General features: G+C 38.5%; 1 protein-coding gene across 7 annotated transcripts in view; it reads left to right on the top strand.

The window, feature by feature from the left end:
• Positions 1-251: 251 nt before the first annotated feature.
• Positions 252-25,367, top strand: part of WDR89 (WD repeat domain 89) — a 36,380-nt gene continuing 11,264 nt past the window's right edge. For 2 of the 7 annotated variants that reach the window (XM_038544906.1, XM_038544905.1), the window contains exons 1-2: positions 623-831; positions 12,588-12,665. The gene's annotated coding sequence lies outside the window, so the exon portion shown is untranslated. Of the gene's footprint in view, positions 832-1,202; positions 1,601-12,587; positions 12,666-25,367 lie in introns of those variants that run through there. The other 5 variants (XM_038544902.1, XM_038544904.1, XR_005363381.1 and 2 more) reach the window with 4 other exon arrangements.

Here is a 25,367-nt window from a genome sequence, read left to right as displayed (position 1 = left end):
AAGCGCAACGAACGCTTCAAAACCACAGTAAACGTCAGCGGGTGTTAGCAATAACCAAGAACTCAGTAGCGACAATTTCATTTAAAGTGACAGGACCTGAGCGTCTGGACTACAAATCCCAGAGTGCCCTGGGGCGCAGGCGGGGCTACTTTCAAATTGATAGCTTTTTCAGCCAATCATACAGCCACACACAAAAAAGGGCATTAAGGACTGTTTTCCTAGCGTTCCATCACTGAAGTCATATTTGGAAGTTCTGAGAGTAAGTGGACGTTGAAACATCCTATTAAGTATTTCTTACTCGCGGTAGATGCTTCTTAGCCACCACAATTCTGTACCTGAATTTGGCTCTCAGTGGAAGCTTACCGCGTCTAAGAGCAAAAATGAACTCACGTTGCCTAACGTCAACGGAAGGATTCAGTCGGCCGAGGAAGAGGCGGAACCCGCTTTATTCTCGCCCTTTATTGGCCACGCAGCCAGGGGACGCAAGCGTCCGTCACAACCAATGAGTCGCGGAGACCTCCGTTAACCAAACGTAGAAAGGGTCGGTCCTGTGCGACGCTTTACGTACACTGGGTTACGCAGGCGCAGACGCCCTGCTCTCGTCCAATCCGGAGCGAGGCTGGCTCCCGGCCGGGCGTCGCTCCTCCCCCCCTTCCCTTTCGCACCGGTCTCCACCCAGAGGGGGCCGCCTCTCTGCGGCCGGCCAATGCTCTGCATCTTCCTTTGCGCGTTTGCCCTATCGGAGAGGTAGGGGTGGAGTTCCGGGCGTCCGCCGCGCACCGAGGCTGAGCTCGCGTTTCTTCCCGCGCGCGTTGCGGGCTTGCGGTTGAGGTATAACTCGCAGGGTCGGGTGGGGCTCGTGGTCGGGATGGGTCGTTCCCTGGGCGGACGGCCACGGTGCGGCTTGAGCCTAGGAGGCCGTCGTCGCTGATCCTCTGGCGGGAGGACCTGTGAGGGACGTGGGGAGCGGCCGGGCGGAGGCGGCCACGTGTTGGGGCTTCTGGGGCCGGGGTGCGAGCCCCTGGGCCACATCCGCGCAGGCTCTGCCCCGCGGCCCTCCCGCGGGCTGGGTTGTGGTGTCGTTGTCGCCGGCCCCACTCTGCGTCCTGGTCACGTCTCTGTACAAGGGAGGGAAGCGCCCACCGCCCAGAGTTCGAGGAAGGGTATAGTACCCAGGACCTGGGCTTGTTTCTCTCCCGCAGCTCGCATTTTTCTTAGGTCTTGAGTTTGTTCCTTTTCGGGGTCAGAAAGCAAACTTTGATTTGGGAGGCGACGTCCTGTAATAATAGGATGCATACTGTGAGATCAGCCGTGCCAAGGACCTGACGTGTACTCACACCGCAACCTAAAGGGTAGGGACTATTACCGTCCTCGTTTTCACGTGAAGAAACAGACTGCTTGGTAACTCCTCCACATGTTGTCTTCAGCTTGTCTCCTTAAACTTGAGCGTGGCATTTGGTTTCCAAAGACCTGAAAGTAAAATATGCTATTAAAGGGGCGCCTGGGAGGCTCAGTCAGTTAAGAGTGCCTTCGGCCCAGCTGCTCCCCTTCCTGGCTCTCTCTCTCTGGCTCGCTCGCTCTCGAATAAATAAAATCTTTTTTTTTTTTTTAAGATTATTTATTTATTCATGACAGAGAGAGAGGCAGAGACATAGAGGGAGGAGCAGGCTCCATGCGGGGAGCCCGACGCGGGACTCGATCCCGATCCCCGGGTCTCCAGGGTCACGCCCTGGGCTGAAGGCGGCGCTAAACCGCCGGGCCACCCGGGCTGCCCTCGAATAAATAACATCTTTTAAAGGAATACGCTATTAAATTGCAAGATGTTGCAAGTTTCTTTCGTGTTTTCTTTCCTAACTTGACGTTATTTTAGAGGTTAAAACAACGTACTTATAAGTGAATTGATATTATCGACGTAAATTCATCATAGTAGGAGACCTTGGACCAGGAGCCATTTCCTTCCTAACCTTTACCTGGGCAAGTCAGCCTCTGAGCCCCAGCTTCCTCAACTGCAGAATTGAAATCAATACCAGACATGACTACATGAATACTTCCTAGAGTTGTAAGGATCAAAACGAGAGAGTGGATAGAATGTATAAATTACTGATGTTTACTACCTGGGTGTCCTTGCTTCTTCAAACTCTTTCCCCTGAGGCCAGACAAGTGTTAAATAGCATAGGTAGCATAGATAGGTAATTTTATATATGTAGTTTTATATATTCTATTTATACAAAACTGGTAATATGCAGCCTAGTACCATATATGAACTACCTTTTTTTTTTTTAAGAGTTTTTTTTTTCCATATAATCTGCCATGTTTTCATCCTGCTGAGTTTTCAGCCTACATAAATCATTTACGTAGCATTTCATTAGGAATGGGAAGGCCATTGAGAGAAGCCAGGATGCTTTCAACCAAATTTTCCATCATCTGGCTTGATAAATAACACTTCCAATATGAGGTGTCAGTGATGTTCTTCAACATCCACAAACGATGATGTTAGCAGGGGCTCTGGTTGCATCACTTCAGCTCTACAACTTTATAACCCCTGCCTGAAGAGCTTCCACCAGTGACTTGACCGATTTACAGATATTTATTATCTTATTGATAAGACATGATAAAGTATATGCCCCAACAGCCAGATGGAAGAGATGCATAGAGCAAGGTATGCTAAGAGGGTATAAGCTTCCATGCCCTCTTTAGGCACACTTGTCTCCTCAGTCTGCACTTGTTGACCAGTTTGGAAGCTCCCAAAATACTCTTAAGCCTAGATGGCCCCCTTATCTATTTATAAAGGGTTCAGGACAGTGTTTCCTGTAAACAGAAATGTTAGTCATATGATTTGTATTACAGACTGATGTAGATAGCATAAAGCAAAAGTAGCCCAGCTCACATAACTACTTTTCTGAGTTCTGGTTCCTACTGGAAGCTCTGAAGAGAAGATTCATTTCCTTGCTTTTTTCAGCTTCTGCTGGCTGCATGTATTCCTTGGTTTCTGGTGCCCTCATCTTCCAAGCATATCACTCCTATCTCTGCTTCCATCATCACACTGTCTTTTCTGTAGTCAGCCTCTGCCTTCCTCTTATGCGGGCAGTTGTGCTTCAATTTAGGTTCCACCTAGATAATCTAAAATAATCTCTCCATCTCAAGATGTTAATTACAAAAACTCCTTTTCATGTAGGGAAACATTCATAGGAATTAGGATTGAGATATCTTCAGGGGCCATCTTGTAGCTTACTACAAAGGGTATAAAGAAGGGTAAAGTAGATCCTATTCCAGTGCAGTTTAAAGTCTGATCAGGGGGCAGCCCCAGTGGCTCAGCGGTTTAAGCGCCGCCTTCAGCCCAGGGCGTGATCCTGGAGACTTGGGATGGAGTCCCATGTCGGACTCCCTGCATGGAGCCTGCTTCTCCCTCTGCCTGTGTCTCTGCCTCTCTCTCTGTGTGTCTCTCATGAATAAATAAATAAAATCTTAAAAAAATTAAGTGATCAGCTGTGCATTAACATTTTAGAATAGCAAAATTTCTTTGAGTTCTAATCTACTTTAAAAATTCATGTGACTGGGCAGCCCTGGTGGCTCAGCGGTTTAGCGGCGCCTTCAGCCCAGTGTGTGATCCTGGAGACCTGGGATCGAGTCCCACATCAGGCTCCCTGCATGGAGCCTGCTTCTCCCTCTGCCTGTGTCTCTGCTTCAGTCTCTCCTCTCTGTGTATTCTCATGAATAAATAAATAAAATCTTTAAAAAAAAAAATTCATGTGACTTTTGTATTCAACTTCACAATATGCCCGTATTTGATACTCTTCTGAATTATCACATTATAACGTTACTGTTCTAGGGATTTAGACTGTTTGTGGCTTCTTATAATAGCCAGTTTACTATAGTCATAAGTGTGTGCCCTAGTTTAAGAAGTGTGACCTCAAATGATGGGGCTTCATTATAAGGAAGCCATTTAAGTAACCAGATAAAGACTTTGGGTCTCCTTGCTCCTAAGGCTAAAATATGCACTAGGCTTCATGGAGTACTGGATTGACAATCCCTCATCATTGATACTCTCCAATTCCCCCAGCAAGACAGTATCTCTGATCAGGTTTTTGTTATATTTTCAGAAAATAACCCAACTGTTGTGCTTATGTCTATCTGGAAATCATAATTAGGAGACAGGATCTGAAGAATTGAGTTTGTTAACCATTTGGTTTGGATATGTTGGAATAAGATTATGAAAAAGAGCCTAACTCTGAGTAGGTATCCAGTATGTGAGAACTATTCAGTAAAGATCTCTGGTTTTTGTATGAAGTTGGAAGAAGTATATATGGGACATTTATATGGGCCAGGCCTGGAAGTGACCTACGTTACTTTTTCTCATGCTGCTTGGGCTAGAACTCTGACACAGAGCCACATCTAACGAATGTCTAGTTGTGTGCCTCACTGGTGATCTGCTGATGAGTTAGTGTCTGCTACGATGGGCAGTACTTAACCAGCTGCTTAAGATTTGTTCTCTACCCTTAATTTCCAGCCTTCGCCCTGTGAACTCTCCATGGTATGCAAATACCTCTAGACAGCCTTCTTGAATAAAGTCCTTTTTTTAGCTGGCTCCAAACCAATGCTATCATCAGGTCCACAGGAAAAAGTTTCACATCCTTGGCCCTGACCAATTCTGGTTGTACAGGCCAATAACAATGTAATGCAGCCATTTTTCTTTGTTTTCTTTGAGCAGTTAGCCAGCAGCATCTTAGACTTTTGTCAGGCATGGATGGATCCTTATATTCATGGTATCCAGGAGACCAGATCAAGGTCTGAGTTTGAACTATTCATGCTTGGTAAAATGGGAATGAGGAAAAATTCTACAATATTTTTTCACAAATTATCTTCTTCCAAAGAAAATCTTATTTCAATTTCTTTATGTTGGTGCTTTTATTTCCTCAAAATGGAGGTCAAACTAATGGTTGCAAAACTAGTTTTAGGTCATCTTTGTGAGTCCAGTGTGGACAATCTGCCACGTGATAAAGGGATATGAAAGTATAGTATGCAGTTTATAGGCTACAAAGTACTGTTTATTGGTTTTTGTAACTGATTTTTTTTTTAAATCTTCATCTTTGATTTTTGTTTTTAACTCTTGAAAAATAAATATGTTTTAGGGTCACATTATTTCGCATTTAAGCATTTAAAATTGTATTAAAAAATAAAATTGTATTCACCTAGTTTTTTTTACTCAAGATTTTAATTTTGGGGATGCCTGGGTGACTCCACGGTTTGGCGCCTGCCTTTGGCTCAGGGTGTGATCCTGGAGTCCCAGATCGAGTCCCGCGTCGGGCTCCCTGCATGGAGCCTGCTTCTCCCTCTGCCTGTGTCTCTGCCTCTCTCTCTCTCTCTCTCTCTCTCTCTCTCATGAATAAATAAATAAAATCTTAAAAAAAAAAAGATTTTAATTTTAATTCCAGGATAGTTAACATATAGTTTCAAGTGTACAATATAGTGATAGTGATATAGAATTGTTGAATTCTATCCTCAGTGCTCATCATGATAAGTGTATGGATTAACTTAGCTCTAAATACTGATTTTTTTTTCTTGAATTCATCATTTTAGCTAGATAAATTGTACATCATACAAAAGGATTTTATTTTTTAATTTATTTTTTTACAAAAAGATTTTAAACAAAACTCTTAACATTTTAAGGATCGTAACCTTAATTATGTATTCTTTATTTTCCAGATTTCTTGGCTAAGCATTAAATGTTATGAAACAACTTGAAAAGTATAAAGCATAAAATTGTTGGCAGCACCATGTGATAGAAGAAGTACTTGGAGTCAGATTTTTCTATCTAAATCATATAAAATGTTTAACTTTCTGGGCTTTAGTTTACTTATTTGTAAGATAAGAATACTACTACTTCTCCTTTCACAGTTGTGAAAATCTGATAAAATGACAAATACCATAGTCCTTTGCAAAATGTGATTCTTTTATTAAGGTCATATTAAGGATCTATTGTACCTTTTTTTTTTCTTAAAGATTTACTGATTTATTTGAGAGAGAGTGAAGAGAGTATGAGGCGGGGAGGGACGGGGAAAAGAAGCAGGCTTCTTGCTGAGCAGTACTCTGGAATCATGACTTGAACTGAAGGCAGTCACTTGACCGACTGAGCTACCTAGGGGCCCCTATCTTTGTACCTTTAAAAGGTTCAAATTTAGCATTAATTCTGTTGTGAACTCCGTTAGTTCATGTGATTTTTTTTTTTTAAAAGCTCTACCCAGTTTTTGGCTCTTCATAAATTGACTAGACCAAAAAAATGATAATCCTTTCTAGCAAGTCTTTTAATTTAATGTTAATATTAATCTCCAAATGTCATTGCTTTGATAACAATACAGTTTTGTAGGAAAATTAAAGGAAACTTCTTCCAAAGACTAATAAGCTTAGTGTGCCATTATAATTAAAACTATTTTCCTGATAATGTAGATTACTTGTTTATCATGTCCGTTAAAATATTCCTTTTACATGTTCTTTAGTGTTAGTATGTATACTGATAAGTGATGCCTCTGTTCTCTTTGTGGGCTTCATTATGATCATTATTACTTTTTGGCTTTTTGAAAAGGAGTTTCACCATTCCTTGTTTTTTTTTTTTTTTTTTCTTAAAACCTTTTATTTTGAAATAATCTTATATCTACAAAGTAGTTGTGAGGAGTTCCCATAAATACTTTGCAAAACTTCCCCTGGGATTCCTGGGTGGCGCAGCGGTTTAGCACCTGCCTTTGGCCCAGGGCGCAATCCTGGAGACCCTGGATCGAGTCCCACGTTGGGCTCCCGGTGCATGGAGCCTGCTTCTCCCTCTGCCTATGTCTCTGCCTCTCTCTCTCTCTGTGACTATCATAAATAAATTAAAAAAAAAAAAAAAAAAAACTTCCCCTAATATTACTATCTCCCATAACTATGGTGCATTTGTCAACACTGAAAAATTAACATTGATATGATACTATTAACTACACTTTATTTGGATTCACCAGTTTTTCCACTAAGAATTTCACTATTCCTTGAACTGTAGCAGAAATAGTTTTTAAACCAAACTGCCTGGAGTACTGGCTGCAATTACTAGCTCTGTAATCATGAGCTATTTACAGGTAACCATTCTGTGCTTCCCTTGTCTCCTCTATGAAATGGGATAATTATAAGTACTTCATAGGCTATTATGAGAATTAAATGGGTACATATTCGTGAAATGCTTCAAACAGTGCCTGACAAACCCTATTAAGTAAATTCCTTTCTCTAGGGCACCTGGGTGGCACAGTCAAGTATAGGTTACTTGGTTTCAGCCCAGGTGGCGATCTCAGAGTCCTGAGTTTGAGCCCCAGGAAATTGAGCCCTGCATTGGGCTCCTCACTAACTGTGGAGTCAGCTTGAGATTCTCTGTCCCTCCCCCACTCCTGCTCATGCTTGCTCCTGCTCTCTCTCTCCCTAAAATAAATAAATCTTAAAAAAAATTCCTGTCTCTGATTTTATTCAATATCATCCATTGAGTATGACTGTGAAATAATAGAACCAGAAAAGCCTAGGTTATGGCTTCTATTTTAAATTTAGTGTCTTATAGGGGATAATATTTTGCATTTTTTTAACCTTGTAAATGCTTAGAAGTTTGCATGTTCAGGCAACTAAAAGTTATGCTGGACTTCACATCATTTGATATTGCTTTTTATCTTAAATCTCTGCTGGTATTAAGACTTTCCACGTGTATATGCTTTAAATATTTTAACTGTATGTTGCTTGGTTGTGTGAATGACATTGATTCATTTAATGCAGATGAGAATTTTAATAACAACTTTACATTTGAATGGCCACTTAAAAATGCTTTGTAAAATATGTCTTTTATATCATTTGAGGGTCAGTATAAGAAAAAATTAAAGAGTGTGGGCTCTAAAATCAGATTTCTGTTCTGGTCCCTGCTATGCACTGTGAGCCAAGTGATCTTTGGCAAATGACCTGCCTTTTCTAAGCCTCACTTTCCTAATCATAAAACAATATATAAGGTACCGTAAAGGCCATCCAGAGAATTAAACGAGATAAATGCATATAAAGCATTTAGAACACTACCTTGCATACAGCTAGGGTTCAATATATCTTAGTTACTATTAATATCGTTGATGGATACATGAGAGCCAGTAAGTAGAACAAATGGAAACATGAGGAAACCAAGATTCAGATCAGATTCAGTGATTTACTGAAAGTCATGTGGAAAACAAAAATATCCCTCTCACTTTCAGTGCAGATCTTTCCCCATAATCCTTTAGCTTACTCATATTGACCAAATCCAGCCCAAAGACATGTTCCTTTATTTCCCATTGTGTTTCTAGTTCTTGGCTGCTTGTCAGAGTATTTTCAACTTGGTTCTTACTCTATAAGAGTCTTTCTCTTTCTTCATGAATTCTACAGCCTTGTATTACTTGGGCTTTTAATTTGTTAGCATGAGTAACAGGCATCTGTTTTTCAATAACGGAATAAAGAATAGATATTGAAGCTAAAATTTTCATAAAGGCTAGTTGTTTTATTTTTTATTTTTTATTTTTTTTATTTTTTTTTTAAGGCTAGTTGTTTTAAACTAGTGATTAGCCTATTACTGATTTGTATTTAATGTAGCATTAGCCTATTATTAATTAGTATTTAATGTAGCACCAAATTATTTTTATGAAGCTACTTTATTTCCTCCAAACTCTCCCCTCTTTTCCCTGAGATTGTAAAATCAAATTGGACTTTTTCTTAGGAATTGAGAAAGGAGTTTGAGAATCACACAAGTCCCCTGAGCCATTCAAAAAATAGGAATACAATTTATGAATCATCAGGTTTTTAGAAATTATTGAATGATTACAATGTGGATGTATCCTTTTTTGGCATCAAAACCATGTTTATATTGTATAAGCAGAGCACATAATATTTACTGCATTATTCTGGAAATTTGAGGTAATTTGATCATATTTTTTATTTTTTAATTTTTTTATTTATTTATGATAGTCACACACACAGAGAGAGAGAGAGGCAGAGACACAGGCAGAGGGAGAAGCAGGCTCCATGCACCGGGAGCCTGACGTGGGACTCGATCCTGGGTCTCCAGGATCGCGCCCTGGGCCAAAGGCAGGCGCTAAACCGCTGTGCCACCCAGGGATCCCAATTTGATCATATTTTATGAAAGAACAGCATTTGAACAAATTGTTTAATTCCAGAATTTGGGTGTGTAGAACTCTTATTAAATCACATTCACACCAGCAGGTCTTTATTGAATGCTTTCTGCCTAGAGGGTCCTGTGTAAGATGGTAAACTGATACTCCCAAATCCAAACCTTTCTCTTAGATTCCTCAGTTCTGCCTTCATGGTGTTTTCTATGACTATGGAGGTTGATATGAATCACCCCAAAACTGATATGAATCACCCCAAAACATGGATGTCATGGATATCAATATTGATAATGCTTGATTTATTTATTTATTTATTTTTCTTTATTTCTTTACTTTCTCCAGAAAAGTGGATGGCTGTCTTTCTGGCTTGATTTGTATGTGTGTGTGTATGTTTTCTGTCTTTGTCATTGCTTTATGTATTTGTGTAGTTTCTATCTTTGACACTTTGTCTTCCTCTATGGAGTGTGTGTGTGTTTTAATTTGTTTATTCATGAGAGACACAGAGAGGCAGAGGCATAGGCAGAGGGAGAGAAGCAGGCTCCATGTAGGGAGCCCGATGTGGGACTTGATCCTGGAATTCCAGGATCATGTCCTGAGCCCAAGGCAGATGCTCACCCACTCAACTGCTGAGCCACCCAGGTGACCCCTTTATGGAGTGTGTTTTATGTGTTTTTTTTTTATACACCTCTCCAGGAAGTAGGATTTGTGAGATAGGCTATAAAGTTAGCCTCAAGCTGGTAGAAGATTGATACTAGAGAATTGGAAAACATGGTGTTTTCCTTAAGAAATTTAATTTATACTCTATAGTAGAAAGAAATATATGTAAAATATAACTAGAGAAAAATATTTCAATGTATTTAGTATGTGATTACTGCTATATAAATAACAATATTTTGGCATTCAGAATAAGTAGAAATTGCTTTAGGATGGGTTAAGAAAATTTTTATAGTACTAGTAGAATTTGAGCTAGATCTTGAAGCATGGGTAGGATCTAGAAACTCAAGAAGATAATGTAGAATTCTTGGAGAGAGTAGCAGTCTTTTTTGCTGTTTTATTGTGGGGAAAATATTTTACCCATTAAAATATTGCTATGTCTAGGGTTGCTATAAAATATAGTGTGTGATTCACATCCTCGAACAACTGCAGCCCATGTAGAAACAACAAAAGAATGTATATGCTTTATGAAAGTATTTAGTTTTATGTCCTTAAGAAATGTTCGTGAAATCACACATTTGCTTTTATTTTCCACTTCATGTCATGCTGAATATCAGTACTTTTTACAATGTGAAATTAATTCCTAAGAACAAAACTTTTTTATATGATTTTTCTCTTGTGGGAAGTAAGAATTTGTCCTGTTCTTGCCATCTTTTTCCAGGAATTAGATGTTATATCAAGTATTTCCTGTCCTGTTTTAAGTCAAGGCTATACAAGAGACCATTGCAGTGGAGATGAGATGTAATGAACAACTGGAGGAGGATAATAGCAGGGTGGACAGTGATGAGATAGATATGTGGGTGATTTTCAAGGTAGCCTTTATTGGCTAGTTGCATCTTGTCTATTGACTTTCTTTAATCAAAGATTATTCTGAGATGTTGAGCCTAGATGACTGAGAAGATTGTATAGTTAACAGAGATGAAGAATACAGGTATTTGAGTTATATTTTGCGTATATTTAATTTGAAGTTTTGACAGCATGTTCAGGGGTAGAGGTCTAGGCAGACATTAGGAATATGGGGTTGAAATTTTGAAGAGCGATCACAATTGAGGGTAAAAACCTAGAATTTCACAAAGAGGTGATAATTTATTTTGCCTGGGGAAGAGAAGAAAGAACAACTAGGAAAAATTCAATCTCTGTCATCATGGTTAACAGAAATTTCAATAATTACTAGTAAGTTAAAGCATCTTTTTGTTCAGACTTTCTAGTTAAGTCCTGAATGATTTTTTTCCCCCATTCTCTTAATTTTTGGATCTCTTGCTAGATGGCAGTAGTAGTTAATTACAAGGGCAAGGAAGGCAAGTATTGAAAGAGTTTGATAGCTTAAGTCTAAGCTCAACATTTTCATATGTTTAATAAACTTATAATTGACAGTATATTATTTCCAATCCTTTCTGTCCTTCACATCAGATCTATAAAGTAAGTGTGAAATTTTTTTTCTCTTCATATCCGGCTTTTTGCAGGACGGTTCAAGAATTATGCCTTTTGTTGGTTATTTCTCTGATATCAGGATCTCACTCTGTTCAGAAGAGAGGAAATGAGTTTAGAATTTAACTAGATTCTGATCTTACAATGTGGCACAAAGTAGTTAAAGAGAATTCATCTGTCCTACTGTATGTTTACACAAGTATAAAGCTATAAATATTTATGCTTAGGGGTTTTGCCATTATTTTGATTTCTATTTCAGCAGATCCCTTTTGGACATTCACCCAATTTAGAGTATTAAATAGTGAATCTACTTCAGAATGTAAAGGAAAGTATCTTTATCCAATTATAAATATTTATAAAATATTGCCTGATTGTGTGAGATATGTTGACATGATTGCAAGATACCCAGTGTCAGGATAACACTGGTTAACAGTGGAAATTTAAAGAATTATTACCAAATCTGTGACTAATAAAGCAGACTCCAAAAATCAATTTTAAAAATCCTAGACTTTCCATAGTGTTGAATCTACTCAGGTGGCTTTATTTATTTATTAAAGATTTATTTATTTGAAGGAGACCAAGAGTACACCTCACATGTGTGAGACGGAGGAGAGGCAGAGAGAGAGACAGAATTTGAAGCAGACTCAGCACAGACTGGGGGGCCTAACTCGGGGCTCAATCTCCTGACTCTGAGATCATGACCTGAGCTGAAACCAAGCTGGGTGCTTAACTGACTCAGCCATCCAGGTGCCCCCACTTGGGTGGCTTTTAATTCCATGTTCATAAATGGTGTAAACAGGGACTTGTCTCTGTTGGTCGAAAGAACCCACATAGAATGGGAGATAGTGTGTACTCCTGGCTGTCAATCTGGATAATCAATTAGCTTGCACCATAGAACGTGACAGCAGAAAAAAGACAACTAAGATTTTGAGTTTTTACCTTTAACAAATAGAAATTCCAAATCCATCTTACCAGACTATATCATTATTGCAAAAACACCTGGCCATTAGAAAATGGATTGCTAGAAATTGATATAGGAGCTACACTATCAGTACACAACTCCCCTACAATTAAAGAGTCTTTTCCTTTAAATAATACATATATTCAAATAGTGGGAGTACAGAGTCTTAAACCACAATATGTGCCTATTTCTCAGCCCCTGTATTTTTACCAAACCTTTGCAAGTGAATTACCCATTTCTCCTCAGTGATTTAATTCCCATACATTTAGGAAGAGATTTCCTGGAGAAAACTAATACTGCCTTTTTTTTTTTTTTTTTTTTTTTTTTTTCTCAAAAAGGCAAATAACCCTTGAGTTTGAATCCACCACTCAGGAAAATTCAACCCCCATTGTCTTTACTCACATTCTGCAAACCAAGTAAGTCTGAACTTTGTATATTTGGATTCATCCCCACTATTAATCCTGATAACCTGAACTTTGAGAAGAATCCTCAACAGACATAGAATTGGTAGTGCCCCTCCCACTAAGACCCAGATTGACCTCTCAGAAAACTCTCCCAAGAAAAAAACAATACCCTGTAAATAAACCTTACAGGGCATAAGACTTATTAATAGAGGACTCTATAAGGCTCAAAGACTCATCATCCCTTGCAACTGTTTCTTGTAATATCCTATTTTGCCCATAAAAAATCCAATGGCTGAGGATAGAGATTTGTCTAAGATCTAGGGCAATAAATAACAACATAAATCCCTGCTATTATCCAGTCATCCTTAATCCCCACATGCTATTGGTATCTGTCCCTATTGGAAGCATATTTTTTTTACTCTAGTTGACTTATGGAGTGGATTTTTTTAAGGTCCTTGTTAATAGGGATAGTGTTTTTTTTGCCTTTACCTGGGAAGGACAAGAACATACCTGGACAATCATACCTCAAGGGCTTTATTGAGAGTCTTCTCAAAAGTTTTAAAGGCTGGCTTAAATGACAAATTCTTTGGAGGCTCTATTACTGTAATATATGGCTGATTTTCTTATTTGCTTCCTCTCCCAAGACTTCTCACAGAAAGAGAGTTTACCTCTTGAAACTCTAAGCCATTAAAGGACATAAGGTCTCAAAAGGCAATTTACCCAAACTGAGGTTCAATATTTAGAACATTTATTTATTTACTTATCTTAGGATATGTCAATTCATTTATATGAGAGAGAGGTAGCGAGACCAAGCATGAGCAGGGAGGAGAGGGACAAGCAGGCTCCCCTTTAGTAGAGAACCCAACTCGGGGCTCAATCCCAGGACCCTGGGATCATGACCTGAGTCAAAGGCCAATGCTTAACCAACTGAGCTACCCAGACACCCCCATTAGGGCATTTAATCTCGTTTTTTAAGACTATAACTAGATCCTGTTAAGCTTTGAGGCATTTTAAACTTTCCAAACCCTAAAACCAAATGTCACTTCCAGAGTTTTCTTGGGCTAGCTGGTTTTGTAATTGGATCCCAAATTTCTCCTTAATGGTTCAGCCCCCTGTATTCCACATATACCCTTGGGATAATCAAGATAGTTTGGTCTTTAAGACCTTGAAGGAAAGCTAAATCAACCTGACCTGAAACACCTAAATTATCAGCTACCCTTTTCCTTTTTGTAGGAAAGGGAAGGGAACGCCCTCACGGTACTTAGTAAAAACATAAGGGCTATCACTGACTTCTAAGTTACTACAACCAAAAATTAGATCCAGGAGCCTGAAAATATCCCTCCATACCTTACAGCTGTATCTGCTACTGCCGCTTCAGTATGGCTATGAAAGAGCTTACTTCTGTTAAGACACTCCCACATTCACACCACACATAACACCTTTCAGCAAGCTGTCTAAACTATGAAATTCTCATATGAACTATCTTTTATATCACTCTTATTGAAAAAACAGGAGTTTTAAATTTTAATTACTTAAAATTTTGTTTTCTGGTATGTAGTTTTTGTTTTTAAGTTATTTATTTTAGTAATCTGTACACCACATTTGAGACTTGAACTCATGACCCTGAGATCAAGAGTTGCATGCTCTTCTGACTGAGCCAGCCAGGCAGCCCTGGTACATACTTTTTGTATTCTAAGAAATATCCACCTAACTTAGAGTCATAGGTTCCCTATTTTTTCCCAGAAATTTTGTACTTCATGCTCTCACATGTTGGTCTATGGTCAATTTTTTTTTTTTTAAGGTTTTATTATTTATTTGAGAGAGTGAGAGAGAGAGATCACAAACGGTAGGGAAGGGCAGAGAGAGAAACAGGCTTCCTGCTGAGCAGGGAGCCTGATGTGGGGCTCAATCCCAGGACCCTGGCATCATGACCTGAGCGAAAGGCCGACATTCAACTGACTGAGCCACCCAGGCACCTAGGTCTATGATCAATTTTGAGTGAATTTTTTGTTCTGACTTTGTCTAGTATTAATATGCCACGGCAGCTTTCTTTTATTAGTGTTTGCATGGCATATTTTTTTCTATCCATTTACTTTTAACCTACTTTATATCTAAAATGGGTTTATTTTAGGCAACATATAGTTGGGTCTTGCCTCTCCTCTCCCCTTCACAAACCTGAGAATCTCTGCCTTTCAAGAGGTTTTCAGATCATTTATATTTAATGTAATCATTGATATGATTGGATATACATCTATCTTGCTAAGTATTTTTGGATTTTCTATTTTTCTCTTCAATTATTTGTTCCTTTTTTCTTTTGCCTTTTATTTTATTTTTATCATTACATTTTGTTTCTGCTATTAGTTCATTTATTTGAGAGATAGTGAGCAAGCAAATATGAACAAGGGCCAGAGGGAGAGGGAGAAGCAGACTCCCCACTGAACAAGTATCCTGAAGTGGGGCTTGATCCCAGGACCCTGGGATCATGACCCAAGCCAAAGGCAGACACTTAAGCCACTGAGCCACCCATGTGCACCTCTGCTATTGGTTTGTTAATTTTGCCACTTTTGTCCCTTAGTTGTTGCTCTAGGGTTTACAATATACTTCTTTAACTTGTGTAATAAAGTCTACCTTAAAATAATATCATACTTAATTATATTGTAACAACCTTTTATATGTTTCAATTTCTTCCCTCCCATCCTCTTACTAGTGCTGTCAAATATTTGACTTTTAATAACACTGTAATATATTGTTACTATTTTTTGCTTTAGGAATTGGGGCTCAGTGGTTGAACATCTGCCTATGGTTCAGGTTGTGATCCCAGGGTTCTAGGATCGATTGCCACATTAGGCTCCCCGTAGGGAGCGATTGCCACATTAGGCTCCCCGTAGGGAGCTTGCTTCTCCCTCTGCCTCTGTCTCTGCCTCTCTCTCTGTGTGTTTCTCATGAATAAATAAATAAAATCTTTTTTTAAAAAAGTCAATTGCTTTTTAGAAAATTTTTAACATTTTAAAATTTATTTTATTTTATTTATTTTATTTTTTTTTTTAATTTTTTATTTATTTATGATAGTCACACAGAGAGAGAGAGAGAGAGAGAAGCAGAGACATAGGCAGAGGGAGAAGCAGGCTCCATGCACTGGGAGCCTGATGTGGGATTCGATCCCGGGTCTCCAGGATCGTGCCCTGGGCCAAAGGCAGGCGCCAAACCGCTGCGCCACCCAGGGATCCCTAAAATTTATTTTAGAGAGCGAGTTTGTGCCCAACCAGGGTCAGGGGTGGGGGGTGGGGGGGGGCAGAAGGAGAGGAGAGAGAATCACAAGCTGACTCTCTATGCTAAATGTTGAGCCCAATGCAGGGCTCAATCTCACAATCCTGAGGTCCTGATCTGAATGGAATTCAAGAGTCAGATGCTTAACCAACTGAGCAACCCAAAATTTTTTTTAAAAGAAACAAAAAGGACGCCTGAATGGCTTAGTGGTTGAGTGTCTACCTTCAGCTCAGGGCGTGATCCCAGAGTCCTGGGATTGAGTCCCATATCAGGCTCCCTGCATGGAGTCTGCTTCTCCCTCTGCCTATGTCTCTGCCTCTCTCTCTGCGTGTCTCTCATGAATAAATACATAAAATCTTTAAAAGAAAAAAGTCTTAAATTTATCCTCATGTTTACCATTTTCACTTCTCTTTATTTCTTCATGTCAATCTAGATTTCCAGTACTACTGTGGCTGAGTAACTTTCTTTAGCATTTCTTGTTTTGCACTCTGCTGGCAGTGATTCTTCTTAGCTTTTGTCTCATGGTTTTTCTTTTATCCTCTTTTTTGAAAGATATTTTTGCTGGGTACAAAGTTTTGTATTGACAAGTTTTCCTTTCCTTTGAGTACTTTAAAAATGTCATTCTTGGTTCACTGACTTACATAGTTTTTCTGTATCTATTAGCAGTCACTTCTAATTTGCCCCTCCCACAACCCCTGGCAACCATTAATCTTTTTGATCTATAGGTTTGCCTCTTCTAGACATTTTGTATAAATGGATTCATACAATATGTGGTCTTTTGTGTGTGACTTCTTTCACTTAGCATAGTGTTTTCAAGGCTTATCCATGTTGTAGCATTTAATAGTACTTCATACCTTTTTATGGCAGTATAGTGTTCCTTTTTTTTTTTTTTCTTTAAGATTTTATTTATTCATTCAGAGAGAGCGAGAGAGAGGCAGAGACACAGGCAGAGGGAGAAGCAGGCTCCATGCAGGAAGCCTGATGTGGAACTCGATCCCGGGTCTCCAGGATCACACCCTGGGCTGAAAGCAGGCGCTAAAGCACTGAGCCACCAGGGCTGCCCTGGTTTAGGTTTTGTTGTTGCTATGGTTACCTTCAGTCCACCACAGATTTGAAATTCTTCAGCTATGGGCTGTTAATTATCTTGTGTTTAGTGTTCAGCTTGATATGCTGAAGAGTTTTCCTTATTGTTCCTTCTTAACTTTTAGCAGACCCTGCTTCCTATGCCAAATAAAGGATTTCTCAACACTGTCTTCTTCCTTCACCAACTGTTGATGCTTTTCAGTCAATATGAGTATCATGGTGGAGGTAGGGGGTCATTTTCCTCCATAATGGTTTGTTCATTTGTTTTTCAAATGAATATACCTGTGCGTAATCACCACCCACAGAATTCTCTCTTTCTCATTCCCAGTCCATATCCCCCTCAAAAGATAACCAGTATTCTGATTTCTACCATTATAGACTTATTTTGTCTGTTCTTATATTTTGTGTAAATGAAATCACAATAGTATTCCTCTGTGTCAGACTTCTGTCACTAAACAATTCTGAGATTCTTCTATATTGTTGCATTGACTGGTAGAATATGGTTTTTTATTGCCATTTAGAATTCCAGTGTACTAATAATATAGCGCAGTTGATCAGTAAAGACTGTTTAAACAATTGGATACTTGTCTAATTGTCTAATTAATCATCTTCTAATTTTCTTAAAAGCAACATGCCAACATTGGCTTTGTTGCTCAGGCCAGAAATTGAAGCCTCATTCGTCTTTGTCATCTCTTTTCATACCCCATTTGTAGTCTCAGGAAATTCTGTTTATTCTTCTTTCATAATTATGGCCTGTATCCAGCCACTTCTCTCCACTTTTATATCCCTTGCCCAGAATTTTGCACAAGCCTTTTCACTACTTCCATTCCTGCCCTAAGGTCCGTTCGTTCTCCAGGCAGCAACCAGAGGAATCCCTCCACAAACGTCTCTCATTTGCTCTCAACCAGCCTTCTTTTTCACTTGAAAATAAAATCTAAAGTTTTGACCTTGCAAAGCTCTTATCTGGTTCCAGCTACCGTTTGTTTGTTTTAGATTTATTTATTTATATTGAGAAAGAGAGCACACTTATGAGTTGGGGGAGGGGCAGAGGGAGAGAGAGAATCCCAAGCAGACTCCCCACTGAGCATAAAGCCAGATACTGGGGCTTGATCCCATGATCTGAGATCATGTTTTTTTGGTTTTTGGGTTTTGTTTTTTTTTAAGATACATTTATTTATCTATTTCCAGCTATTTCTTTGACTTTATTTCCTATACCACTTTTTTTACTCAGCTTCAGCTGCTGTGGACCACTTGCACTTATCACTCCCGACTCTCCGCCCAGGAGGCTCTTAAGCCTACACAGTCCAACACCTTGCTTCCTCATTTCTTTCTTGTCTTAGCTGAAATGTCACCTCATGGGAGAGGCTTTCCTTTAATGGCTATATCCAAAAGGCATTTCCTGCCTCATTTTTCTTGCCTTAAGCAATATTATTTTTCATAACACTTCAACTGTTTTCATTATTACATTTAGTTATTTGTCTGTATGGCTATCTGTTACCCCACTGCCTTCTATGAAGGCAGGGACTTTACTTATGTTCTTTACTGTATCCAGTGTGTTTTTCTAGGCCTGACATGTCAGTCCTTCAGGAATTGTTTTTGAATTATTGAATAGGGTAATTCTTTAGGACTTTTGAGTTAATGATGTATCAATTTCTAACTATAACACAGAATATTCAAGTGGCTGATTCTTTGATGTTAACATCAATTTGTTATAGGCTATAGACAATGGTTCTTTTTATCCCCCTACCTTTTTTTTTTTTTTTTTTGCAGCTATTAAGGGAACACATTTGCTTAATTTTTAAAAGCGTCTATTCAGAATTAGAAAAAGAAATAGTAAACATATAGTACCAACTCAAAATTTTGGATTATTCCACATTGCTACTAACTGTTCCAAATTAAGACATCTGGTGACTGGGGAAGTTTGATTTTTCTCTGTATTTGGTTAACCAGCTGGTTGTTCTGGAAAGGCAAAAACAGTTGATTGTTCTTGTTGAAAGAAGAAGAGCATTCATTGATTTCCTTCAAAGGATGACTTTGGGTGGAAGATTTACTTGAGAAATTTGACATCTCAGGATGTTATTGAGGAAAATGCCTTTGTTTTTAAAAAGATACTTCAATGTTATATCTTCTACAGCTTGAGAAAGTATGTGTGTCATTCCCTCCTCCCCCTCCCCCTTTTCCTTGGTAACAGATTCCTGCACTTTAAAAACTGTGCTTTCCCGAAGAATTTTAGTGTATGAGATGCCATATGTTGCTGCAACCAATATCTTGAACATTCATGGGAATAAGAATAGCATATTCCGACTCACTAAGCAGGATTAATTTACAAAGACATTAAGTCTTAGTCATTAATGAATATGATATTTAAAATGACATGAAGTTGTAGCAGATGTCAGTTTAGCATACTTTCCACTAAATATTCAGCACTTCTTCCCAGTTTAAAACAAATGGCTCTTTGGCAAATTGTTTCAAAGCCAATTCTGTGTTAGTTTAAAATATACACACAAATTTCTCTAAATTTCTGATATAAATGCTTTCTGAGAGACGTTCTGCTGAAGTTAAGCCAGTGCATGCATTTTATCCCAAGGTATTGTCTCTTCTGAGACATACTGATAATGGAGTGACTATGACTATTTCAATCTTCCAGGTTTTCTGAAATGAACATTAATAACCAAATTCCTAAGATTTGCTTGTGCAATTTTGCTTCAGATAGGCTGACATTAGATATGCTTGATAAATAATAAGCCTCTTTAAATGCCCAGCATAGAGATTTTGTGGCTACCATGAGATTTTTCATGTTCGCCACTGGCACATGTCATTAGACATTAGTAGCTACTTCTTCCAGGTGCTCTCCTGATATAGCCTACCCCCCTTTTATTTATTTTTTATTTTTTTAAAAGAATTTATTTATTCATGAGAGAGAGAGAGAGAGAGGCAGAGAGAGGCAGAGGGAGAAGCAGGCTCCCTGCAGGGAGCCTGATATGGGACTCCATCCCGGGACCCCAGGATCACGCCCTGAGCCAAAGGTAGATGCTCTATCGCTGAGCCACCAGGTGTCCCAGCCTACACCCTTTTAAAAAATAAGTATGATATATGCTTATTATACAGGTAACATAGGCTATCCCTATTTTTTATTTTTATTTTTTAAGATTTTATTTATGAGAGACACAAGGAGAGAGAGAGGCAGAGACACAGGCAGAGGGAGAAGCAGGCTCCATGCAGGGAGCCCGACATGAGACTCCATCCCGGGCCTCCAGGATCATGCCCTGGGCCAAAAGCAGGCGCTAAACTGCTGAGCCACTCAGGGATCCCCTAGCTGTGCTTTTCTCATCAGTTCAGTGAACATAGCAGTACTTATGGGGTTATTATAAGGTTATATCATCATTGGTAAAAATTTTAGCAACATAGAAAAATACCAGGAAGGCAACACACACACACACTTACTCCAGATATTTGAAATACATCTAATGAACATTATTCTAGAGACTTTTCTGTGCATATATACAGATAGAGTGAGCAAAAACGTGAATAGGAATAATTTTATGAAAGCAGGATGATATATTATACATTTTCTCTAAATATTATATTTAGTTTAACTTGGATTTAACAAACAAAAAATAAATAAAATGAAAGTAATTGCTGAAATTCCGGTGTTTGTTTGTTTGTTTGTTTCTTTCTTTCTTTCTTTCTTCTTCTTCTTTTTTTATTTTTTTCATGTAACGTATTAATTCTCTTTGAATATAACCTAAAGAAAAGGTGAATGATACTAAGAGGTTCAGGTCATTTTGTTTTGCACTTTTTAAAACTACATGTTGCAGGTGTCTACACAACTCCTTAGTAAAGTAGGATGTAGGATGTAGGTTTTTCTGGTGACCAAATAGCCTTTCATGTGATGACTGGGGGACTCAGACTTCTTTCATTTTATGGCTCAACCATCCTGTAGGGCTTTGAAATGCGCTGCATCCAGCCAGCAGATGGGTGAAGAGAACGTGAAGACACACCACCTCTTGATCACCTGCCCCAAGCATGACATGATTCACTTCTACTTGCAAAAATCACTCACTGAGACTGAGGCAAATCTTGATGGGGGACCTCGTCTCTGTTTTCTCTTCGAGGCCCCATGAAATGTTCTATACCAAATCCTAGGTGTATTACACTCCTTTCAGCTGCTTCTCATCCCCCAGATTAGCCTGGAGACCTTAGAAATGTAATAAGCCCTAGAAGCCCTCTTTGCTGAGCTCCTGCATTAGTAAGTAAAGTGTTTATTTCTGAGTTTCTCTGAGGTTGCCTACCTTCTTCCTCAGTTGGCTTCTTTCCAAATTTGGGTGTATTCATACATACTATTTTTTTTTATGTTTTTATAATGAAATAGGTGATTGGGCAGAGGTTGGTGGTGGCATTCATGATTAGCCTGAGTCATCGCAGATCTAGAATTGAAATTGACGTAGGAGCCTTTCAGCATAGGAACATTCCTCATGTGTATGTACCTGAAATCCTTTCCTATCTAGAACCGCCAAACACCCACAATATTTATCAAGGGTATTTTTAAAAAGTGCCGTTTTGAATAATACTAGTTTATAGAAAAGTTGAAAAGATACTACGGTTTTATACCCTTTACTCAGTTTCTCTAATATTAGTGTAGCAATATTACATTTACCAAAACTAAGAAATTAACACTGGTACAATACTGTTAACTATAAAGTTTATTTGGATTTCACCAGCTTTCCACTAATATCCTTTTTCTGGTCAGTCCAGTCTAGGATACCATGCTGCATTTAGTCATCAAACCTCCTTCATCTCCTCCAACATGGTATAGTCTCTCAGACTTTATTTTTCATGACCTTGGAACATTTGAAGAGTACTAACCAGATATTTAAGGATGTTCCTGAATGTGGGTTTATCTGATATTTTCTCTTACACGAGGCTGATGAATTTGGGGAAAGAGTAGCAGAGAAGTGAAATATTTTCCTCATCATGTCACACCATGGGGCAAGTGACATCAACATAACTTATGGCTGATGAAGTTATTATTATGTTTTACTCTTTCCATACTCTATTCTTTGAGGCAGGTAATTAAGTTCAGTCTGTACTGGAGGGGAAGAGAATTAAGCTCCACCTCCTGGAGGAGGTATATCTACTTAAATTATTTGGAATTCTTTACTCATTTATTTAATTATATAAACATTTATTTTTATCAGTATGGATTCATGGCTATTTATTTTATTCTTTGGTACTTGTGTCTTTTTTTTTTTAAGATTTTATTTATTTATTCATGAGAGACACACAGAGAGGCAGAGACACAGGCAGAGGGAGAAGCAGGCTTCATGCAAGGAGCCCGATGTGGGACTCGATTCTGGATCTCCAGGATCACACCCTGGGCTGCAGGCGGCGCTAAACCGCTGCGCCACCAGGGCTGCCTCCTACTTGTGTCTTGTCTTGTCTTTTCTTTTCTTTTCTTTTCTTTTCTTTTCTTTTCTTTTCTTTTCTTTTCTTTTCTTTTCTTTTCTTTTCTTTCCTTTCCTTTCCTTTCCTTTCCTTTTCTTTCCTTTCTTTCCTTTCTTTCCTTTCTTTCTTTTTTTTTAGCATTACTTTACTTTCTGGCACTATCTGATGCTCTTGGCTCATCTCTACTTTCCCTGTCCCAGACCTAGGATCAGCTATTTGTCCAAGGAGCTCAAAGGGTATTTTAAATAGGTTAGGTCTTAAGCTTTTCTGATTAGTACCTAACTAAAAGATAAGAATGTTAGAGAAGTTCACTGAAACTTAGAGCAGTGAAACCTTACCATCTTCTAAAATATGTTGAAGTTTATTTGTTCTTTAGAAGTGTATTTTTCATTATAAGATGAAAAGATCTTAAAAAGCACTGATTCAATTTGATATGTTAATAGTTTATTCAGATTTGAGAATTGTTTGATGCTGTGTTCATGAAATTTTGTGTGTTGACTCAATTTTTTTTTTTTTTTAAGTTTTAATATGGGGCACCTGGGTGGCTCAGTAGTTGAGCATCTGCCCTTGGCTCAGGTCATGATCCCAGGATCCTGGGATCAAGTCCCATATCGGCCTCCCCACAGGGATCCTGCTTCTCCCTCTGTCTATGTCTCTGCCTCTCTCTCTGTGTGTCTTTCATGAAAAAATAAAATCCTTTTTAAAAAAATTAAAATTAAAAGTTCTAATATGAAAGTAACTGAGACTGCTTACCTGTTCTAAAAGTTATAAGAATTTTAAATGTGAATGTGAAATGAGAAAATTAGAAGAAAGGAAACAATATTTGTTGCTTATTTTCTTAATGCCAAGAATTGTGCCCTCTGTATACTTCTCTGTGTCCTGTATCCTATGATTACCTCTGTCCTTGTACTTATCATCCTATATTGTAAGTAATCTGTATACCCGATGTGGGGCATGAGCTCAGGACCCTGAGATCAAGAGCCGCATGCTTTTCCAACAGAGCCAGCCAGGCACCCCTTTATCCCCACTTTAAAGATGGGGATACTGAGGCTTACAGAGTTTCAGTAATTTGTACAGTGATGACTTCGCTAGTTTGTGGTAGAAAAAGAGCTTGAAATTAGGATGTTTGATTCTTAAACCTATTGCTTTTTCTTTTGTGCCACACTGACAATTTCTTTAATAAGCTGAAAATACTTCACTGCATTCTTTTCTTTTTTAACTATTTATTTCTTTGAGAGAGTAGGAGGAGGGGCAAGGGAAGAGTGAAAGCAGACTCACCACTGAGCACAGAGCACGACTGTAGGCTTGATCTCACTCCAGGCTTGATCTCACAACCCTGAGATCATGACCTGATCATGGTCATGATCAGTCAGCTAAGCAGCTGACTCTTGATTTCAGCTCAGGTCTTGATTTCATTAGGCTCGTCACTGGGCATGGAGCCTACAATATGAAGTACGCAGAAACTTACAAGATGGAGTTTAACATTAGGTTTTTAAATATTGTATCGTTTCAGTGGTTTTTTATTTTGTTGCTGTCCTTAGCATCAGGGATCCTACCATTATTATTGAGAATAGATTTTTATAGAGTCTTCGGGGAATTCCTTTGTGAACCTTATTTTTTCCCTTTTATTTTTGAACAAAAAATATAAAAGGTGGGGAGGGGGAAGAGGATAGATGTTCTAAAGGGAATAAAAGATCAAATCCTTCTATTCAGTATGAATGAAGTTTGACTTTTTAAAGTATGTTCCCTAAATCTTTCTTTGCATGAGCCTCTTACATAAAATGAGTACTTGATGATATATCCAAAACTTTATTTGATTTTCTTTAATTAGAGTGGTTCTGGATGCATTAACAAAAACTGTGCTGCAAACTGACTTAAGTAGAAAATGTGGAATCTCGTTAACATGGAATAAAAGTTCTTTCCATCAGTTGGTTTGGGTCCACTTTAGAATTAGTGTTCCACATCTGGACAAATTGTAGTTAGGAGGAGAATGCATGGATTGGCACAAGAATATAAGGTTTCTGAACCAATTACTGGTTTAAAAGAATAGAATTGCTGTGATTGGTTTAGGCTAATCAGGATCTGCTCCTGGAGCGAGGGTCAAATCTTGAAACCATGTTGATGCCAGATGGAGGAGGGAGAGGGAGGAGGATGAGTTGGAGGGGTTCCATCATATTGTCCACTAGATCTTATTTGCTCTTCAAATAATATATGATGTATAATTGATCACCCTCACCTTAATATTAACTTTCCAGGAATGTAATTGTTTATGCTGGCTGCTGGGTACATGGGGGTTTCTTTTACTATTCTCTACTACTTATAAATTCTATAATAAAAAGTTTAAAAAGAAAGAGAGAAGTGGAACAGAAAAAAAAATAGAGTGATTGTTGCGTACAGTAACATTTTTCTAAGCCAGTCTATGTTTTTTTCCTATCATCCTGCTCTTTCTTTCTCCTCTGCTTATATGTAGGATTAACATGTAATTCTCCCTCTCAAAGGTTAATAAGCATATTCCTTAATTATAGTTGACATTAATGCTTCAGTACTTAATAAGAGTAATAGCACAGTATTAGAGTAATAGCACAGTATTAGAGTAAACACAGGTGACTGATATTGAAGCTTCAGCTTGGGTTTCAAACCACACTCCCTCCTTTTCCTCCCCTTAGTCACTGTGAGAGCATTGACAAGTTAGTCCCTCTGAGGTTCTTCAATTTTGCCATAAAATGGGGATAATAATATCTATCTTACAGGATTAAATGATTATGATTTAAAAAAAATAGATATAAGTTGCCCATAGGCTAGCATCTGTTGAACTCCAATTAAGATGATTTTCTCCTAAAGAAAGATTATTTTCTTCTCTGTGAGGCTCAGTTATCCTAGCCCAATCTGATAAATGTGGGTACAGTATTGTTGTAGTTA

The sequence above is a fragment of the Canis lupus genome, chromosome 8, assembly GCF_011100685.1.
Source record: "Canis lupus familiaris isolate Mischka breed German Shepherd chromosome 8, alternate assembly UU_Cfam_GSD_1.0, whole genome shotgun sequence".
Classification (NCBI taxonomy): Eukaryota; Metazoa; Chordata; class Mammalia; order Carnivora; family Canidae; genus Canis; species Canis lupus.
Note: the sequence above shows the minus strand (reverse complement) of the source record. Positions and strands in the feature narration are given on the sequence as shown.